Source organism: Pelobates fuscus, chromosome 3 (genome assembly GCF_036172605.1).
Source record: "Pelobates fuscus isolate aPelFus1 chromosome 3, aPelFus1.pri, whole genome shotgun sequence".
In the NCBI taxonomy this organism is placed as follows: domain Eukaryota; kingdom Metazoa; phylum Chordata; class Amphibia; order Anura; family Pelobatidae; genus Pelobates; species Pelobates fuscus.
In genome coordinates this window covers 37,975,515-37,991,565 of record NC_086319.1, presented here as the reverse complement: position 1 = coordinate 37,991,565, position 16,051 = coordinate 37,975,515, and the positions used below count along the sequence as shown (strand labels likewise).

The window sequence follows — 16,051 nt, the reverse complement described above, 5'->3', positions numbered from 1 at the left end:
GGAGGAATGTACTGACTGAAACACCCCCTGAATCCAGTCTGCTGTCAGTGGGGGATTGTACTGACTGAACTCCCCCCTGAATCCAGTCCGCTATCAGTGGGGGAATGTACTGAGTGAAACACCCCCTGAATCCAGTCTGCTGTCAGTGGGGGAATGTACTGACTGAAACACCCCCTGAATCCAGCCTGCTGTCAGTGGGGGAATGTACTGACTGAACTCCCCCCTGAATCCAGTCCGCTATCAGTGGGGGAATGTACTGACTAAAACACCCCCTGAATCCAGACTGCTGTAAGTGGGGGAATGTACTGACTGAAACACCCACTGAATCCAGTCTGCTATCAGTGGGGGAATGTACTGACTGAAACACCCCCTGAATCCAGCCTGCTGTCAGTGGGGGAATGTACTGACTGAAACACCCCCTGAATCCAGCCTGCTGTCAGTGGGGGAATGTACTGACTGAACTCCCCCCTGAATCCAGTCCGCTATCAGTGGGGGAATGTACTGACTGAAACACCCCCTGAATCCAGACTGCTGTAAGTGGGGGAATGTACTGACTGAAACACCCACTGAATCCAGTCTGCTATCAGTGGGGGAATGTACTGACTGAAACACCCCCTGAATCCAGCCTGCTGTCAGTGGGGGAATGTACTGACTGAACTCCCCCCTGAATCCAGTCTGCTGTCAGTGGGGGAATGTACTGACTGAAACACCCCCTGAATCCGGTCTGCTGTCAGTGGGGGAATGTACTGACTGAACTCCCCCCTGAATCCAGTCCGCTATCAGTGGGGGAATGTACTGACTGAAACACCCCCTGAATCCAGCCTGCTGTCAGTGGGGAATTGTACTGACTGAAACACCCCCTGAATCCAGACTGCTGTAAGTGGGGGAATGTACTGACTGAAACACCCACTGAATCCAGTCTGCTATCAGTGGGGGGAATGTACTGACTGAAACACCCCCTGAATCCAGCCTGCTGTCAGTGGGGGAATGTACTGACTGAACTCCCCCCTGAATCCAGTCTGCTATCAGTGGGGGAATGTACTGACTGAAACACCCCCTGAATCCAGTCTGCTGTCAGTGGGGGAATGTACTGACTGAAACACCCCCTGAATCCAGCCTGCTGTCAGTGGGGGAATGTACTGAATGAAACACCCCCTGAATACAGTCCGCTATCAGTGGGGGAATGTACTGACTGAAACACCCCCTGAATCCAGTCTGCTGTCAGTGGGGGAATGTACTGACTGAAACACCCCCTGAATCCAGTCTGCTATCAGTGGGGGAATGTACTGACTGAAACACCCCCTGAATCCAGTCTGCTGTCAGTGGGGGAATGTACTGACTGAAACACCCCCTGAATCCAGTCTGCTGTCAGTGGGGGGATGTACTGACTGAAACACCCCCTGAATCCAGTCTGCTATCAGTGGGGGAATGTACTGACTGAAACACCCCCTGAATCCAGTCTGCTATCAGTGGGGGAATGTACTGACTGAAACACCCCCTGAATCCAGTCTGCTGTCAGTGGGGGAATGTACTGACTGAAACACCCCCTGAATCCAGCCTGCTGTCAGTGGGTGAATGTACTGACTGAAACACCCACTGAATCCAGCCTGCTGTCAGTGGGGGAATGTACTGACTGAAACACCCCCTGAATCCAGCCTGCTGTTAGTGGGTGAATGTACTGACTGGACTCCCCCCTGCACAGACCAGCAGACCTGGATAGAATGTATCCAGAAAGCTGCAAGCAATGGAACGTTGAGAGCTTGCCCGCTGCCGATTGGCTGCCTATCCCATGCCCTATCCAATCAGCAGTCGGGGAAAGACTTGTCATGTAAGCAGGCTGGGAAGCCAGCAGCGCATTAGGAATAGAACAGTCACTAAGTCTCACCTAGAGGCTGCAGCAGCCGGCTTCCCTGAGTGCAATGCGCTGCCTGCCCAGCCAGGCTTGACTTCCCAGCTTCTCTCAGCAACCAACCGACACAGGAATAACTGCTCACATTCTCACTGACACACACAGCTGCAACGGTGAGTTTAATATTCTGCATTCTGTCCCTTTTCTGCTTTTTTATTTATGCACCATATTCCATTATTCAGCTTGAACTGTTTTCTTACCTCCTTATCTGCCCCAAGTTCTTTAGATTGTGCTGTGTTGAGACTTGATGCTGACTAGCACTATGTTCATGTATGTTACATGTATGTTTGTATGAACAGTCATGCAGCCGTGCTCCCTTTATCTGGATTTCTCTCTGGTTGGGGATGTATGTTACATGTATGTTTGCAGGATCAGTCATGCAGCCTGGCTCCCCTTTTCTGGATTTCTCTCTGGTTAACCTTTTTTGTTACATGTATGTTTGCAGGATCAGTCATGCAGCCTGGCTCCCCTTTTCTGGATTTCTGTTTAGGGGGAGGGGGGGGGGGGGTAGCAGAGAGGAATGTCTGCCACCCAGGTCTCTCTGTCACCCTAGAAATACTTGGGAGACTTAATTAGTTTAACGGGACCAGGAGGCTAAGTGTGAAAGAGGCTCACAGTCTGCTTTTAGTTTGGGCACCAGTTGCTTAATTAACCCTTCACTCCAAAGAGTCCTCCTGTACCTTGCTCTCTACCTCCCTCTGCCGACCGTGTGGCTGCATTGCGATTTAAAAAGTGTTGCTTCAATATTTATTTTATTTAATATTTTAAAGTGTTCATATGTATGTATTTGTATGTTTAAAATAGATTGTATACTTCTTCTTGTTGTGGCATGTCATCACAAAGGTTACTTGAGGCATGTAAAGCTGGCTTTAGAAGGTTTTTTTTGTTGTTGTTGTTTTATTAACCAGCTGATTTCTGTTTTGGCATGGCCAAATACTTAAACTCTACTCCCCTGAGTTCACAGCTTCATCTGGCGCCAGGCGTGTTAACTATAATGGACTTGTTGAGCTTATTGAAAACAAAAGTCGAAAATAAATTGCATTTCCCCTGGGAGTTTGGGGGAGGATAAAGTCTGTTGGTTAAATCGTATATTACTTAAATGGAAGTAGAGGTTAAAGAGCACAGCGCCCCCTGTCTTCCTGATTGCTTTACAAGCTGTTCAGGGCTGGGTGCTTGTGTGTGTGTGTGTATGTGTATGTGTATGTGTATGTGTGTATATTGTCTGTGTGTCTGAAGACTCTCAGTATTGCTTTCACATGTAATGCCATGTATCAAACTCTGTCAGAAGGGATGATCTGGAAACATTTATTTTGCTTGGAAATATAATTCTATAAAGGGGTCATAAAGCAGATTTCAAGGTTTTAGAAATACAAGATTGTAGCACTTGTATCTGTGTAAAGAGAATGGCATGATTCAGATCTGCACAACCCCATTACTTTCAGCATAGCTAGAAAGGCTGCACAGCCTGTGTCTATGATTCTGTTTAAGCTGGCAATGCAATGTTATTTCTGGGGGTTTTAAATTGCTCACATGCCTATTTAAGCAACCAAAGGGGGATTGTTCTGTGGATCAAGGCTCTTGCATTTGAGGGTTGGCATCCAGCAGAGTTTCAGTTTGCCAAACCCTTAGCACTAAATATGCCAGTTGATGCATCTCCGTGTGTGGAAGACAGACCAATAAAATTCAGTTTTTGTCAAATAAGGACATAACTAGTAACTTTATGGTTTTTTTTTTTTATTGCATGTTTTTATTTTATTTTTTTTGTAATGTCATCCAAAACTCCCAATAAAACATAAATTTGAAGGTGTTGGATAAACAAAGCGTTGTGACTGGAATAAGGTTTTCTTCTGCATTGGTTATTTGTTTGATCTATTTTTATTATTTTCACTTAGCTGCTAGTGAGCAACACAAAATGTCTGTAAACTGTGGTCCCCTCTGCTTTTTTCCCCCTCCTATATCCAGTTACTTTAATATATGCAGTGAATGCCTTATAGATTTGATGTTTGTTGCCTGCATCTGTTACAGTACTGATAGAGGTGTGTGTGTGTGTGTGTGTGTATACATATTATGGATTGCAGAGAAATATCCTCTTCTTGTCTGTATACTGTGGATGTTCAATGATTCGGGGAGTATCTTTTGTGTTACTCTTGTGTTGTGGAACTTGCATGCAATTAGCAATGTGTGGGGCTGTGCTGTTATAAACAGAATGTGAATTTTGCTTATTTACCTTTTATTCCAAATGCAATGTACTAGATAGCATGACCCTGAAATGGTTACATTTTTCCCCCCTAGACAAACACACAAATTGTTGGTTTGTGACAGCAGTGAGTGACTATTCAGAATTCTGGAAATATTTTGAAATTAATTAATCACATTCCAATGCTATGTTAATGAATACTTCTTAAATGGGACCATGTTTAACCCAAATCTCTCCCACCCCTCTTGTTTTTCCCTCTTGTTTAGACAAAAGGTTTGAGTTTTCAGAGATGTATATTTGTTTAATTTTTTATGTCTGTGCACATTACTTCATATATTTTTAATGCACACATGCAGCCCCACAGAAAGCCTGCCCATCTGTCTTTTTAACAGGCCGAGATTATAAGAGGGTGTGAGTTTCAGACTCCAGATGTGACAGCTGTTCCCTGTCACTTGGATGACAACTGGTCTTTTTCCAATGACTTTCCGATCCCCTATTTATGTTTGCCGTGGTGTCGATAATGCTCTGGCATCTACCAAAAGTGTAATTTAAAAAAAAAATATATATATATATATATATATATATATATTCTACAAACAAAAATGCTTGCGTCTCTTTCTGTTATGAGATATTTATGCCAAATGAAATTCCTGATTCAGCTAAATGTTTTTGCTTTTGTGACGTGTTTTTGGAAGGTTCCAATTTCGAATGAGAATGGAATATATAGTTGGGTGGAGATATTAAACAGTGGCTATCTATCAATCTGTCTCTCTAAATTCGTCTATTTAGTCTATTGCCAGTGTGATCTCTGCTTATAATAGAGCCTTGGCCTTGAGGAGCGTAATCTGTAATTCTTCCTCCACTGGGGGTCTGAAGAGAGAGGATGTAGCTGATTGCAAAAAGAGACACTCTCTACAATCAACTTGAGACACAGGGGGTTTCAGCTGGGGGTCTTTTCTGGGATCAAGGAGGATAAAAAAAAAAATCTGATGTAAAATATGGCGGCTAGCCATTCACATTTTCTTTGCCTGAGGAATAGTGTATACATGGAGAGACAGAAGTGAATGTTTATCTAGAATGGAATGGCCTCTCTAGAAAATATTTTGATAATGTCACATGGTGTTCTATAGATATTAACATTCTCTCTCTGGCTAAGAGAGTAACAATCTTGGGCACACTGAATTATTTCATTTTTTTTTTTCGCTTTCTTTTTCAGTGTCTGTGATTGTGAGTGAATATAGTGGCAATTCAAGGTTTTCGTTTAACAAGAAAAGCAATTAATATAGCTGAAGTGACAGATTCAATCAGCGCAGCCACAAAAGGCAGAGACAAAACAGTTTATCATGTTTTATCATCTGAGTGTAAGGAGTTGCCGTTTGTCTGCTTTATAATAGGACCAGTTATAAATGACCACTTAATAATAAAAAATAAAAAAAATCTGCTGAGGAGGGGGTCTTTATCTTTTCTCTCCCCACCCCCTCCACTCAAAATTAATGGTTTAACTATTAAAATTAGAGGCAAATGTATGTTGGAAAGAAAGCAGTGAGTCTAATTTTTTTACATTTTTTTTTTTTTTTAAACCCTATTATTTGGGTTATTCATTACACTGGGAATGATCTCAGATTTAACCAGGAGTTGTAGTTTGTAGGATAAACTAACAGCTAATGTTGCAGTTCGGCTATTTTGGCCCGACTGTCTTGTCATTTCTCAACAGACGAGTTTAATGGTTGAAGCCATATAAGGGCTGAAAGGGGGGCATCATTGAATCTCGTTAGTTCATGACCCCAGGCCTTCTTGGCATATGTAAAAAATAAGAAAACTCTATTGAAAATGTCAATGTATTGACCTGTATTAGCTGAAAGATCTTTATCAGCCCTTTTGTGGTAAATATTTTTTGGGACCCATTTGAATATGTGTGCTATGTAAAACATCTGCCTTCGTAGTCAGAATCCAAATAAAGAGAATGAGTATTTCCCAGACAGGGCGTAGTTATTTCACATATAAATATAAAAAGTGTATAATGTATTATATATGTTTCAAGTGATGTGTAAGCCAAGCTCAGATTGACATCACGAAAACATGTTTTATAGAAGACGTTTCAAGAACGTATATTGCAAAACGTGATTACTCATCTACAGTCTGCTAGAAAAAGCAATATAGTAAACAACTTCCACCTCAACACCCGTGGAAAACAAAATAAAATATTGACTTAGCTTTTGGGTACTTGTTTCTCTTAAGTTACCTCCTAATATGGTAACTATATACAAAACGATCAGGGATCCAGCTTGTACCACTAAAATGGAAACTTGAAATACAACATAGTGAAGCGAGTGTTCCAAGTTGTAACTTTATTACACTATGTTGTATTTCATGTTTCCATAGTGGTACAAGCTGGATCCCTGATCGTTTTGTATTTTATAAGAAAAAGCAATATGGCAAGTCTGGAACGTTGTAGTATTTCAGATTATGGTGATGAATGGTTCCTATTTATTTAAAGGAATTGCATGGGCACCATGACAACATAATCAAAATTAAGTTGTTATAGTGCTTAGAGGTCCCTGAGGCTTTTTTACCTGCCCCAGATTTCCCTTTGCCTGGCGAAATCTGGTTTCTTCAATGCAGTTTAGGAAGCACGGGGGGGGGGGGGGGGGGGGAGAAATACTTTTTTCACTAATCTGATTTCAGCACTGATGTCCTTCGGTGCTGGATCGGACTCCTCCTCTGACGACGTCATGGTGATCTGGAAACCGAATGCGTGAGTGCCACTCACACGTTAGGCCTTAACGATGGAAAGCATTCATTCAACACTTTATGATTATTTTTTTTAAAACGCTAGAGGTTCCCATGCAAAGCGTGAGGACATCCAGCGTCGTCTCACAGAGTTAAACGCCGTAATACTGCAGGAAGTGCCTCTAATGGCGGTCTTCCAGACAGCCACTAGACACAATCTAAACCCTGCGAAGTAAATATTGCAGGTTCTCTAAAAGGGGCAAGGACACGTCAACCCGAACACTTTTTAATGAGATGACGTGGCCTGGGTGCTTTAATGTGTCCCTTTAAGGTAAGACTTCTAGCCTTCAAAAAATCATTGAGATGAAGTTGTTTTAAAGTGTAGTCCCTCTAAAGTGTCCTCCATGCACAGATAGAACACATCAGGAAGAGACTCTTCTACCATAAACCCCGCAGAGCTACGTGCAGCTAGCTGCTAATCTGTGCATGCACACAACTCTGCTCTTTCTGGATACTACATATGCATGCGGTGTATAGTCTAATGCATTATATATGTATGTTTGTATATTTCCCGAGTTAAATATTGATATCCTTCAAAACTCTAAATCTGTGAGGGTTTTTTTTTTTTTTGGTTTTTTTACTATACACGAAGCAACAAGTGAACTACAAATAAGATTATTTCCCTGCAGGAATTACTGTATACTGGAGGAGATTTCCATATGAATAATCACTTACTATCTTGTTAGTGCTGTACACTGATTTGTACATATAGGACCGTATTTTTTATCAATATTAGCACTTTAAGCAGATATTAAGCACATGTCACTTTAAGATTATATATCTTCACTCTCGTGATATAGAAATTGGAGTTGTATTCAGGAGGTATATGGGAATGTTCTGCTAATAAATCTTTATATTTTCTTCATGTTGAGTGCGGTATAAATTTTTGTATTTTGGGTGTGTTTTTTTTTCCCCCTCTTCCCTGTAATTTTTACATAATCTTATACTGTGCAGAAAGTGTCACAGGACAGTATACATTTCTTTGTCACACTTCAAAGTAAAATGACTGTGTTACTGAAATGGGGGACTCGAAATATCAAGCTTTGCTGTGGCTCACACACTGTAAATTACCTGACTAATCCTGTTTTTTTTTTTTTTTTCTTTTCCCAATGCTGTTATCATTTTGAAGAGATCTGTAATTATTGTTAAATAATTGCATAGTCCTCTCTCCTTTCAAGGCCCATTGAAACAAGTTCTGTGTTTTAGCATGCTTTAATCATAAAGACCGTTCCTCCTTAACTTAACCTGATTGCATAATTAATGCTTAAAAACACCCAGTTGAAATCTTTAGTTTGGATTGGATTTTTGAAATTAGATTTATTTTTTTATTTTTTTAAATAAAATTATAAAGTGTGTTCATGTAGGTACTTGCAGTATACCGGATATTTTATACCATTTGAGTTAGGTTTTTACGCAGACATAATTTTTGTAATCTCAGATCCATTCCTTCCAAGTGTCCCTCTTTAAGAGAGGTAGTCCCTCTTTAAGAGAGGTAGTCCCTCTTTAAGAGAGGTAGTCCCTCTTTAAGAGAGGTAGTCCCTCTTTAAGAGAGGTAGTCCCTCTTTAAGAGAGGTAGTCCCTCTTTTGGGCTCAGATTCCTTTTTCCCCCTCACTCTCATAATGTCCTTCTTTGTTAGGGGTTTCAAATCTTTGGTGTGTAGGGGTGTCTGTGTGTTACAGGGCTTTCACAGCAACAAAACGAACAGTAATGAGTCTTTAAATTACAGTAAAGATAACATATATGTTTATTTGCGATATATGGCATAAATGACATTTTGGTAGCATACATGATTATCAGTAGGTTAGAAAGTTCCCTTAAAATGACTATGAAGAGAAGATTCCCATGGACACAACTCTAGCCACACCATAAAAATGAAAACATTCTTTTGGCTATTTGAAACGTTGGCAGGCACCGCATTAAAATTGGATCCAGAACGTAAAATGTTGGCAACTCACAGTTGGTTAAAATAGGTGATTGATTGAAGAATTGCAGATCTTTAATTTTAAATGACACATTTTTGCAAAACTCAAAACACATTTAAATCTCTCCTTTAAAATCCACACCGTCTCTCTTTCACACACACCATGATCACTCAACAGTTTTCAGATCAGATGTGATTGTTTTTTCAGTTGTCGTTTCAAAGTGTTGGCCTTTCCCTAAGATGACTTCCGTCAATTTAACAAGGTTCCTTTTTAGCACTGGATCAATAGCTCCTGTTAAATTTCAAGGCCACTAGATGTGTGTGGCTTCTAAACTAGAAACTTCAGATCCTAGAATTCTGGGTTACATGAACTCTTCTGGGCCATGGTGAAATGTAGATGCATTTTTTGGGGGGAAAGGAGATGTGCAGGGCAGGGTTGTAATAGTTAATAATATGCATGTTTTTTTACCGCAATTTAATCCAATGAGAAACCTGACTGCCAGGTTTTTCTTCATTTTCTTACAATACAGTTGGCTATCAAGTTTGGATTCATCTACTGCCAGTGAAACAACAAGATTATTAAATCTTGTGGGTGTGGGGGGAAATCACAGCAAATGTATCCCATAAAAGAATAAAAAATAAATAAAATAAACTTCTGTCTGCTGTGTAAGTTATAATGCTGTGGGCATTGCTGCTATCTACAACACAGCAGCACATAGAACATTCCAAGGGGGGAGAACAGTTGCATGCTGGGAAGTATTTCCTCATGCGCACGGCCAAAAGAAAGTGAAAGTGCACTTTATATTAAAAGTATTCGAACTACTGCCTTGAGGTTTTGACGTTCAACACGTGTCCAGGATTTGTGTATGTGTATATAGACACAATAGTAGTCTGGTGTGGCTCTCAAGGGAATAGAAATGGCAAACTCTAGCACCACAGTCTTCAAATAGACAATTAAAAGTAGAAAATCCACAGGTTTAACCGGATGGAAACTTCAAACTAGATTTATTAGAAACCGGAACACAACAGATATACAACGTTTTGGCGTCAAGCATCAATTGTCCTCTCTACCACCAGTAGCCATCCTTGGAGACTTAACCAGTCTCTTCCCGTCTCTCAATTTCTGTGAGTGATGCAGAACAATTTCGACACTGGTTATGTGAACATCAGATCAAGTTGAAGTTAATGTTAAAAATGTTTTTTTGGGGGGCGAAAGGGTGATATTCTGGAATGGGCATTAGGCAGAGCTAGAGAATATAAGGCGCAACAACTTGTGACAGCTACTAAACAAATGGACTGAATTTTATTTCCCCAAATTTTCAACTCTAAATCCCACCTCATAGCCAGGGCAGTCAAAATAAATTGGCAGATTTTTGAAGCGGATGATCAGTTGCCTGAAATCCTCTTCAGTCCCCCATTGGTCAGTTATAAGAGGGGTACTCACCTCAGGGACATAGTACACACTGACTAGTTCTACCAATGCCTGAAAATAAAGATTTATAATAATTTGGGCTACACTACATGCAGCCATGTGATTCCAGGTAGGTCATTTCGTTGCCCCCATTCGGGCTAAGGTTACAAAATTAATCATCGGATTAAATGCGTGACTGAATTTGTCACCTACAGCATTTTATGCTCTTGTGGATTGGCATAAGTTGGAAAAACTAAAAATAGTCTTGGGGAACGTTTTGCGAACCACAAGTCATCCATTCGGAATGCATATAAAGACATTAAGGAGACCTTTCGTAGAGCCATGGGCCATTAGTTGGGATTACAGGGATTGACCATGTCCAGATTCCATGTACGGGCGGAGACAGGGACATCAAATTGCTTAAGAAGAAAGCATACTGGTTGGATCTTTACGTTGGACACTGTGTTTCGGAAAGGCCTTAATGAGAGAAATTCCCCCCCATTGTTTCTTACCCAAAGGATGAATTATTTATTGTGTTGTTCATATCTTTGTTTTGTTTGATTATTATGGGTGCAATAAGCTCACTCTGGTAAAGGATCGTATTGTTTAGGTGGCTTACCCCTATATGAGATGTGTTCCCTCTGATGGTATTTAATTAAGTGAACATGTGTAGATTTTCAAACTCTTTATCATCTGTGGTAGTAACCAGCCTTTGTAACATTTTGTTATGTTTACAATGTATCACTGGCACTTTTTCTAAATGTTTTTAGAACTCACCTGTATGTTTCATTGTTCACAGCTTAGTATGGGTGGTTGCTATATGAATCTGTTTATTACTCAATACATTACCTGAATGTGTTCCACCTGCGCCTCATTGTACACGGTGGTGGTTTCTATGGTGATGGGGTTTTAGTGCCAGTTTCATACCATATGAAGAACCAATGTTTCACCTTGTTTTTGTTTGCTGGGGATATTTGAATCAAATTTTATCCTCATGAAAGTCCAGTTTGTTGGACTAAAAATAATATAAAAATGCTTGGGCATATCTTAACAAGCCCAGTGAGTGTACTCTCTCATTATTTATACATTTGATTATTTATATCTGTGTATATATAACATGTTGATAAAAATATGGAAGATGTGGAAAAACACTTCCTAGAAACATACTATTTTTTATTTTATTTTTAGCAGCAGATTCTTTTTATTTGTTTGTTTTTACTGATGGGTTTTCCTTTTTAGTTGTCTCTTATCTGAATTTTAGATCCTGTGGATTGCAATTAAGTTCATTTGACATCAGCAACGATTCTGTTTGAAATGTTTCCAGTTACACAGATTATTGGCAGCAACAGACAGTTCCACGCCAGAAAAAGCAGTTCCAAGTGTTCGCAGTCAGGCAGATTGTAATTTTATTTTTAATAAAGTCTGTATACCTCTTCTGATGTTGTCTTTGTTTCATATTCCATCTTTTCTTTTTGTAGTGCTTGTCTGTCCTGTCAAAATCCCAATTATGAAATCATTTTAGGTAGAGCCTACGTATCTGCTTTTATTCTTACAAAGATAACAAGCAAGGTCCGATGTTTAAAGGGAAACAAAGTTGTTTTCCTGGAACTATAGCTCCCTATAATGCCCCCCTCTGTTGCTCCCCTCTCTACCCATGGTGCAGAAGGGGTTTTAAAAAAGCCTGGTTCAGACTCCTCCCCCACCAACGTCATCTGGTAGGGAAGACCTAATGTGCATGCACGGCAATGGACACACTCGCATTGTATAAGGCATTTCTACGATGTTTTGGGTGACACTGGATGGCCTCATGCAGAGCGTGAGGACATCCAGCGTCAGGTGACAAAAGTCACCTTCTGATCCAGAAGTCCCTCTAGTGGTTGTCTGGGAGACAGCCACTAGAGATGGAGTAACCCTCAAAGGTAATTGTTGCCGTTTATTAAAAACTGCAATAACTAGATTTGCAGGATTAAGGGACTGGGGACTATGCACCCAGACCACTTCAATGAGCTAAAGTGGTCTGGGTGCTAGCGGTTTTACTGTTCTATTGTGTGTTATTTTGTCTTAATTGGTCATAGTAGGGCCCTATTAACAATGCTACAAATGGTCTGTGACCGGGTTAACCAAGATGGCAGGATTAATCATATAATGAAAAATAGATATGTTTTATACTGTTCAGGGATTCCCAGGTGGTATTACTGTGTATTCTAGAAATATGTGTGTTCTTGATCTACTTAAAAGCAATTATTCTGTCATGCCTGTAGCAGGGTCAATAGTGTTTAGACGTCACGGAGGGGGCATACAGCAAAACTACCACTCCAGAACACAAAATGCACACAAAATATATAGTTCTCTTGTTCTCAAATTCCGGTGGTGCCCATTTTAAATTCAACCACCTCAAGTCATTGTTGATCCCATGACACATTTTTTTTTTTGTCACAAATTGGTTAGAATGTTTATTAAGTTGCATAATGAATGCAGTATGTACACATTTATTTTTTTGTGTACCCTTTTTATAAACCTTCTGAAAATACACATTTTTGTGTATTTCGCACATTGTCTGATCCAAATCCTCTCTCAAGAAATCCTTTTTTTAAATAATCTGTCACTACAGTGTACCTTATCATATGTTGAAATCTTGACCTAAAGAGTGAGGTTAAAGCATTAGTCTAGACTCTATCCAATGCAAGGATTTGATGTAACTTGAGGCTAATGGCAGTTATGTTCTTAGGGAAACAGAAAGGATAACACTCCTTCCAGTTCAAATACTAGCAAATGGTGTGAGGAATGGCTAAATATACTATTATCCCCCCTCCCAATGGGGAGAGCAAATGGCCAGTCACTACTTTTATTTACTTGAAGTGTTAGTAAAGGATTATCATGCTCGTCAGAAATAGTGTCCCTGTGTCTGTCTTTCACAATATTTTCATTTGTACAAAGTTATTTACTGAAATTCGATTCTCTGGTTTGTTTCTTGCTTTATAGTCTATTAATTCTGACTTAATTAGTAGATTCCAGAATCATTTGTTGTAGTTTGTTTTTATACTCGTGTTGGGTGTTTTGTTTTGTATTGTTTGTGTGGTGTGTGTGTGTGTGTGTGTGTGTGTGTTTTTAAAAAAAAAAAAAAAAAAAAAATTTTTTTATGCCTTTCTTTGTCCATAGTTTACTTTTTAGAACAGTTTAGAGTGTGCCATTGTTAATTATGCTGTAAAGTTTGATTTGAGTAGTTAAACATTTATCGCTATTGCCAACATTTCCTAAACTAGATTAATCTATGTCTGAAGTATAGGATGGATGTTAAACTCCCAATGTGGCCCCAGGGGTCTTTTTTGTTAGTCCATAACCTGTTTGACCATAGCCTATACATCATTTATAAAATCCCACCATATTCCAAAGAATAGTTTGGCCATCCTACTTGTGATTTAGTTCATTTCTTCCCTTTACCCCCATTTTCTTTTCTTTCCCTTTGTTTAAAATTCACAGATCTCTCAAAACCGCCTCAGAAAATAAATAAATAAAAGGCTCTCATTAAGCCGGGGATGATATTTTTCAGTCCGATATTGAATGTGGTACTTTCTTCACCGTAACGAACAAAAGTCATACAGAACAAACATATTCTCAGTTTTTCTGCTTCCTCGAATCATCAAGAGTAATAGATATTTTTTTATTTTTTTTATGCTTAAATCTTGTTGGGAAACTCAAGATATTAGTGTTTTTTTTTTCTTTGAGAGTCCAGTGTGCAGTGGCTCTACTGTAAAGAAGCAATTTGTCTTGAAATGCAATTGACGGGAGGGTGCGTTTTTATTTTTATTCGCTGAGCAAAACTAGTTAACTACAGGGTTGCCAAACCGAGTTGACCCTTGACCTTCTTGAGATACACTGTGTCTGTTTAAAGCATTCTACAAGGGTAAATTTCAAGGGCCACGGCTTACTACGTTGTATGAATGTGGTTTCGTCATTAGATAGCCAGACATATTTTGATTACACGGATTGTGTGATTCACTGTAACAGCTGCACAGCCTTTAGTCATTCTATAATGGCCTAAAATTACCGTCCCTGAAGGAATGCAGGCTTCATAGCTCAAAGAACATAAAGAAAACAGTCAAAAATGAGACTTTGTTTTCCTTAACACAATACAACTGTTAGCGTCTTCTTGTTTTCTGTGCTATTTCAGAATGCATAATTTCACAGATCGAGTATAAACAGTAACTATGTAAAGTTTGAACAAGCCCATTAACATAGCTTATTGGCTTTTTTTTTTTTTTTTCCTCCTTGACCGTTCCTAGTTTGTCTCTGGCAGCTCAAAGCTTTTCAATGCATAATCTAAATAGCATATAAATAGCAGTGGCATTAATGTAATTGAACATGAATTAACTCCAGGCTGTACATGTTTATCGCCTTTCAAAGATTGTATTGCTATGAATGGCAGCCTTGTTAGGTCAAATAAGCCTAAAAAATGTAGCTGGTTATATTTGATGTCAGTGTGTGTGCTGAGAAGTCATATATTTCTCCATAGCGTAGCTTTCTATACCGCTTATCAAGAATTTTTTCATGCATAATAATAGAATTGCATGATTTGACACAGTGAAAGCTACATGAGGCTAGGACATTAAGCATACACAGATTGAATGTTTGATTCCTGATGGTGCTCATCTACCAGCTTTGCTGAATAAAACTAGAAGTCTGATTTAAATCTAACGTTTGCTGCAGTAAATATGACAGTTTGCCCTGACATTGGTTTTGTGTCAATCCAGTTTTGATCAGCCTATCCCTCACTTGGCGACGGTGGACAGGGAGGCAATTGCTCTCCCAGGCCGCCCTAAATCCAGGGCCGCCCGCATTCAGCAAAAAAATTGTATTCCTGACCCTATAGTGTTAACACCACCATCTGTCCCCCCCCCCCCCCCCCCCCGGGTCCCTCATGCATCCATAAATATAGTAAAAATCTTACTGTATTCAAGCCTGAAGCTGTAAATCTGCATGCTGTTAGACTCAGAAAAACAAGCAGTGTGCTGACATGTGGTAGCCTGATCCAATCACAGTGCTTCCCCTTAGGATTGGCTGAGACTGACAAAGAGGCAATCAGGCGCAGAGCCAGCATGATTCAAACACAGCTCTGGCCAATCAGCATCTCCTCATAGAGATGTATTGAATCAATGAATCTCTATGAGGAAAGTTCAGTGCCTGCATGCAGAAGGAGGAGATACTGAATCACAGGATGATGTGCACAGTGAAGTCCCTCTGGTTCACTCTGAGTGACTGCAACTGGAGGTGTTCCTACCGTTCAATGTAAACACTATATTTTCTCAGAAAATAGTGTTTACATGAGAGGCTGCAGGGAGCTATAGTTCTCACCTGAACAACCTCATTAAGCTGAAGTTGTTCAGGTGACTATAGTGTCCCTTTAAGTTATCAACTCATCACATACACATTTGTAGTCAGGGATATTAAGCCGTATCTGGAGCAGTAGTTGATGATTGCTAGTCGGTTGTGGTGTGCCTGAACCGACGACCGGGTAGGCCTGAAATAATGAGGGCCCACCTAAATAGTATTTGCTAAGGGGTGTTGGTGGGTGGGGAGTCTGGGTCGATCTCGGCCCTGATTAGGGGTAGGTCTGAATATAAATGCTTTTGGCCCCAAACGTCAGACGCGTGGCGAAGTAGTACTGGCCCTTCCATTTGACTCTGTGTAAATGCCACAGGGACGGATGTATGGGTAGCAACTTGAAAGCGTTAGTGATATCGGTTTTTCCTAGCCAGGCGCCTCTACCTGCTTTCAAGATCACCCCCATAGCGTTGTCCACTGTGGCATACTGTAGTGAAAAT

The 16,051-nt window shown here is 40.1% G+C and overlaps 1 protein-coding gene across 1 annotated transcript in view; it reads left to right on the top strand.

The window, feature by feature from the left end:
- Positions 1–1,875: 1,875 nt before the first annotated feature.
- PRICKLE1 (prickle planar cell polarity protein 1) overlaps positions 1,876–16,051 on the top strand; it is a 58,380-nt gene continuing 44,204 nt past the window's right edge. The window contains exon 1 of the mRNA XM_063446926.1: positions 1,876–2,022. The gene's annotated coding sequence lies outside the window, so the exon portion shown is untranslated. The remainder of the gene's footprint in view (positions 2,023–16,051) is intronic.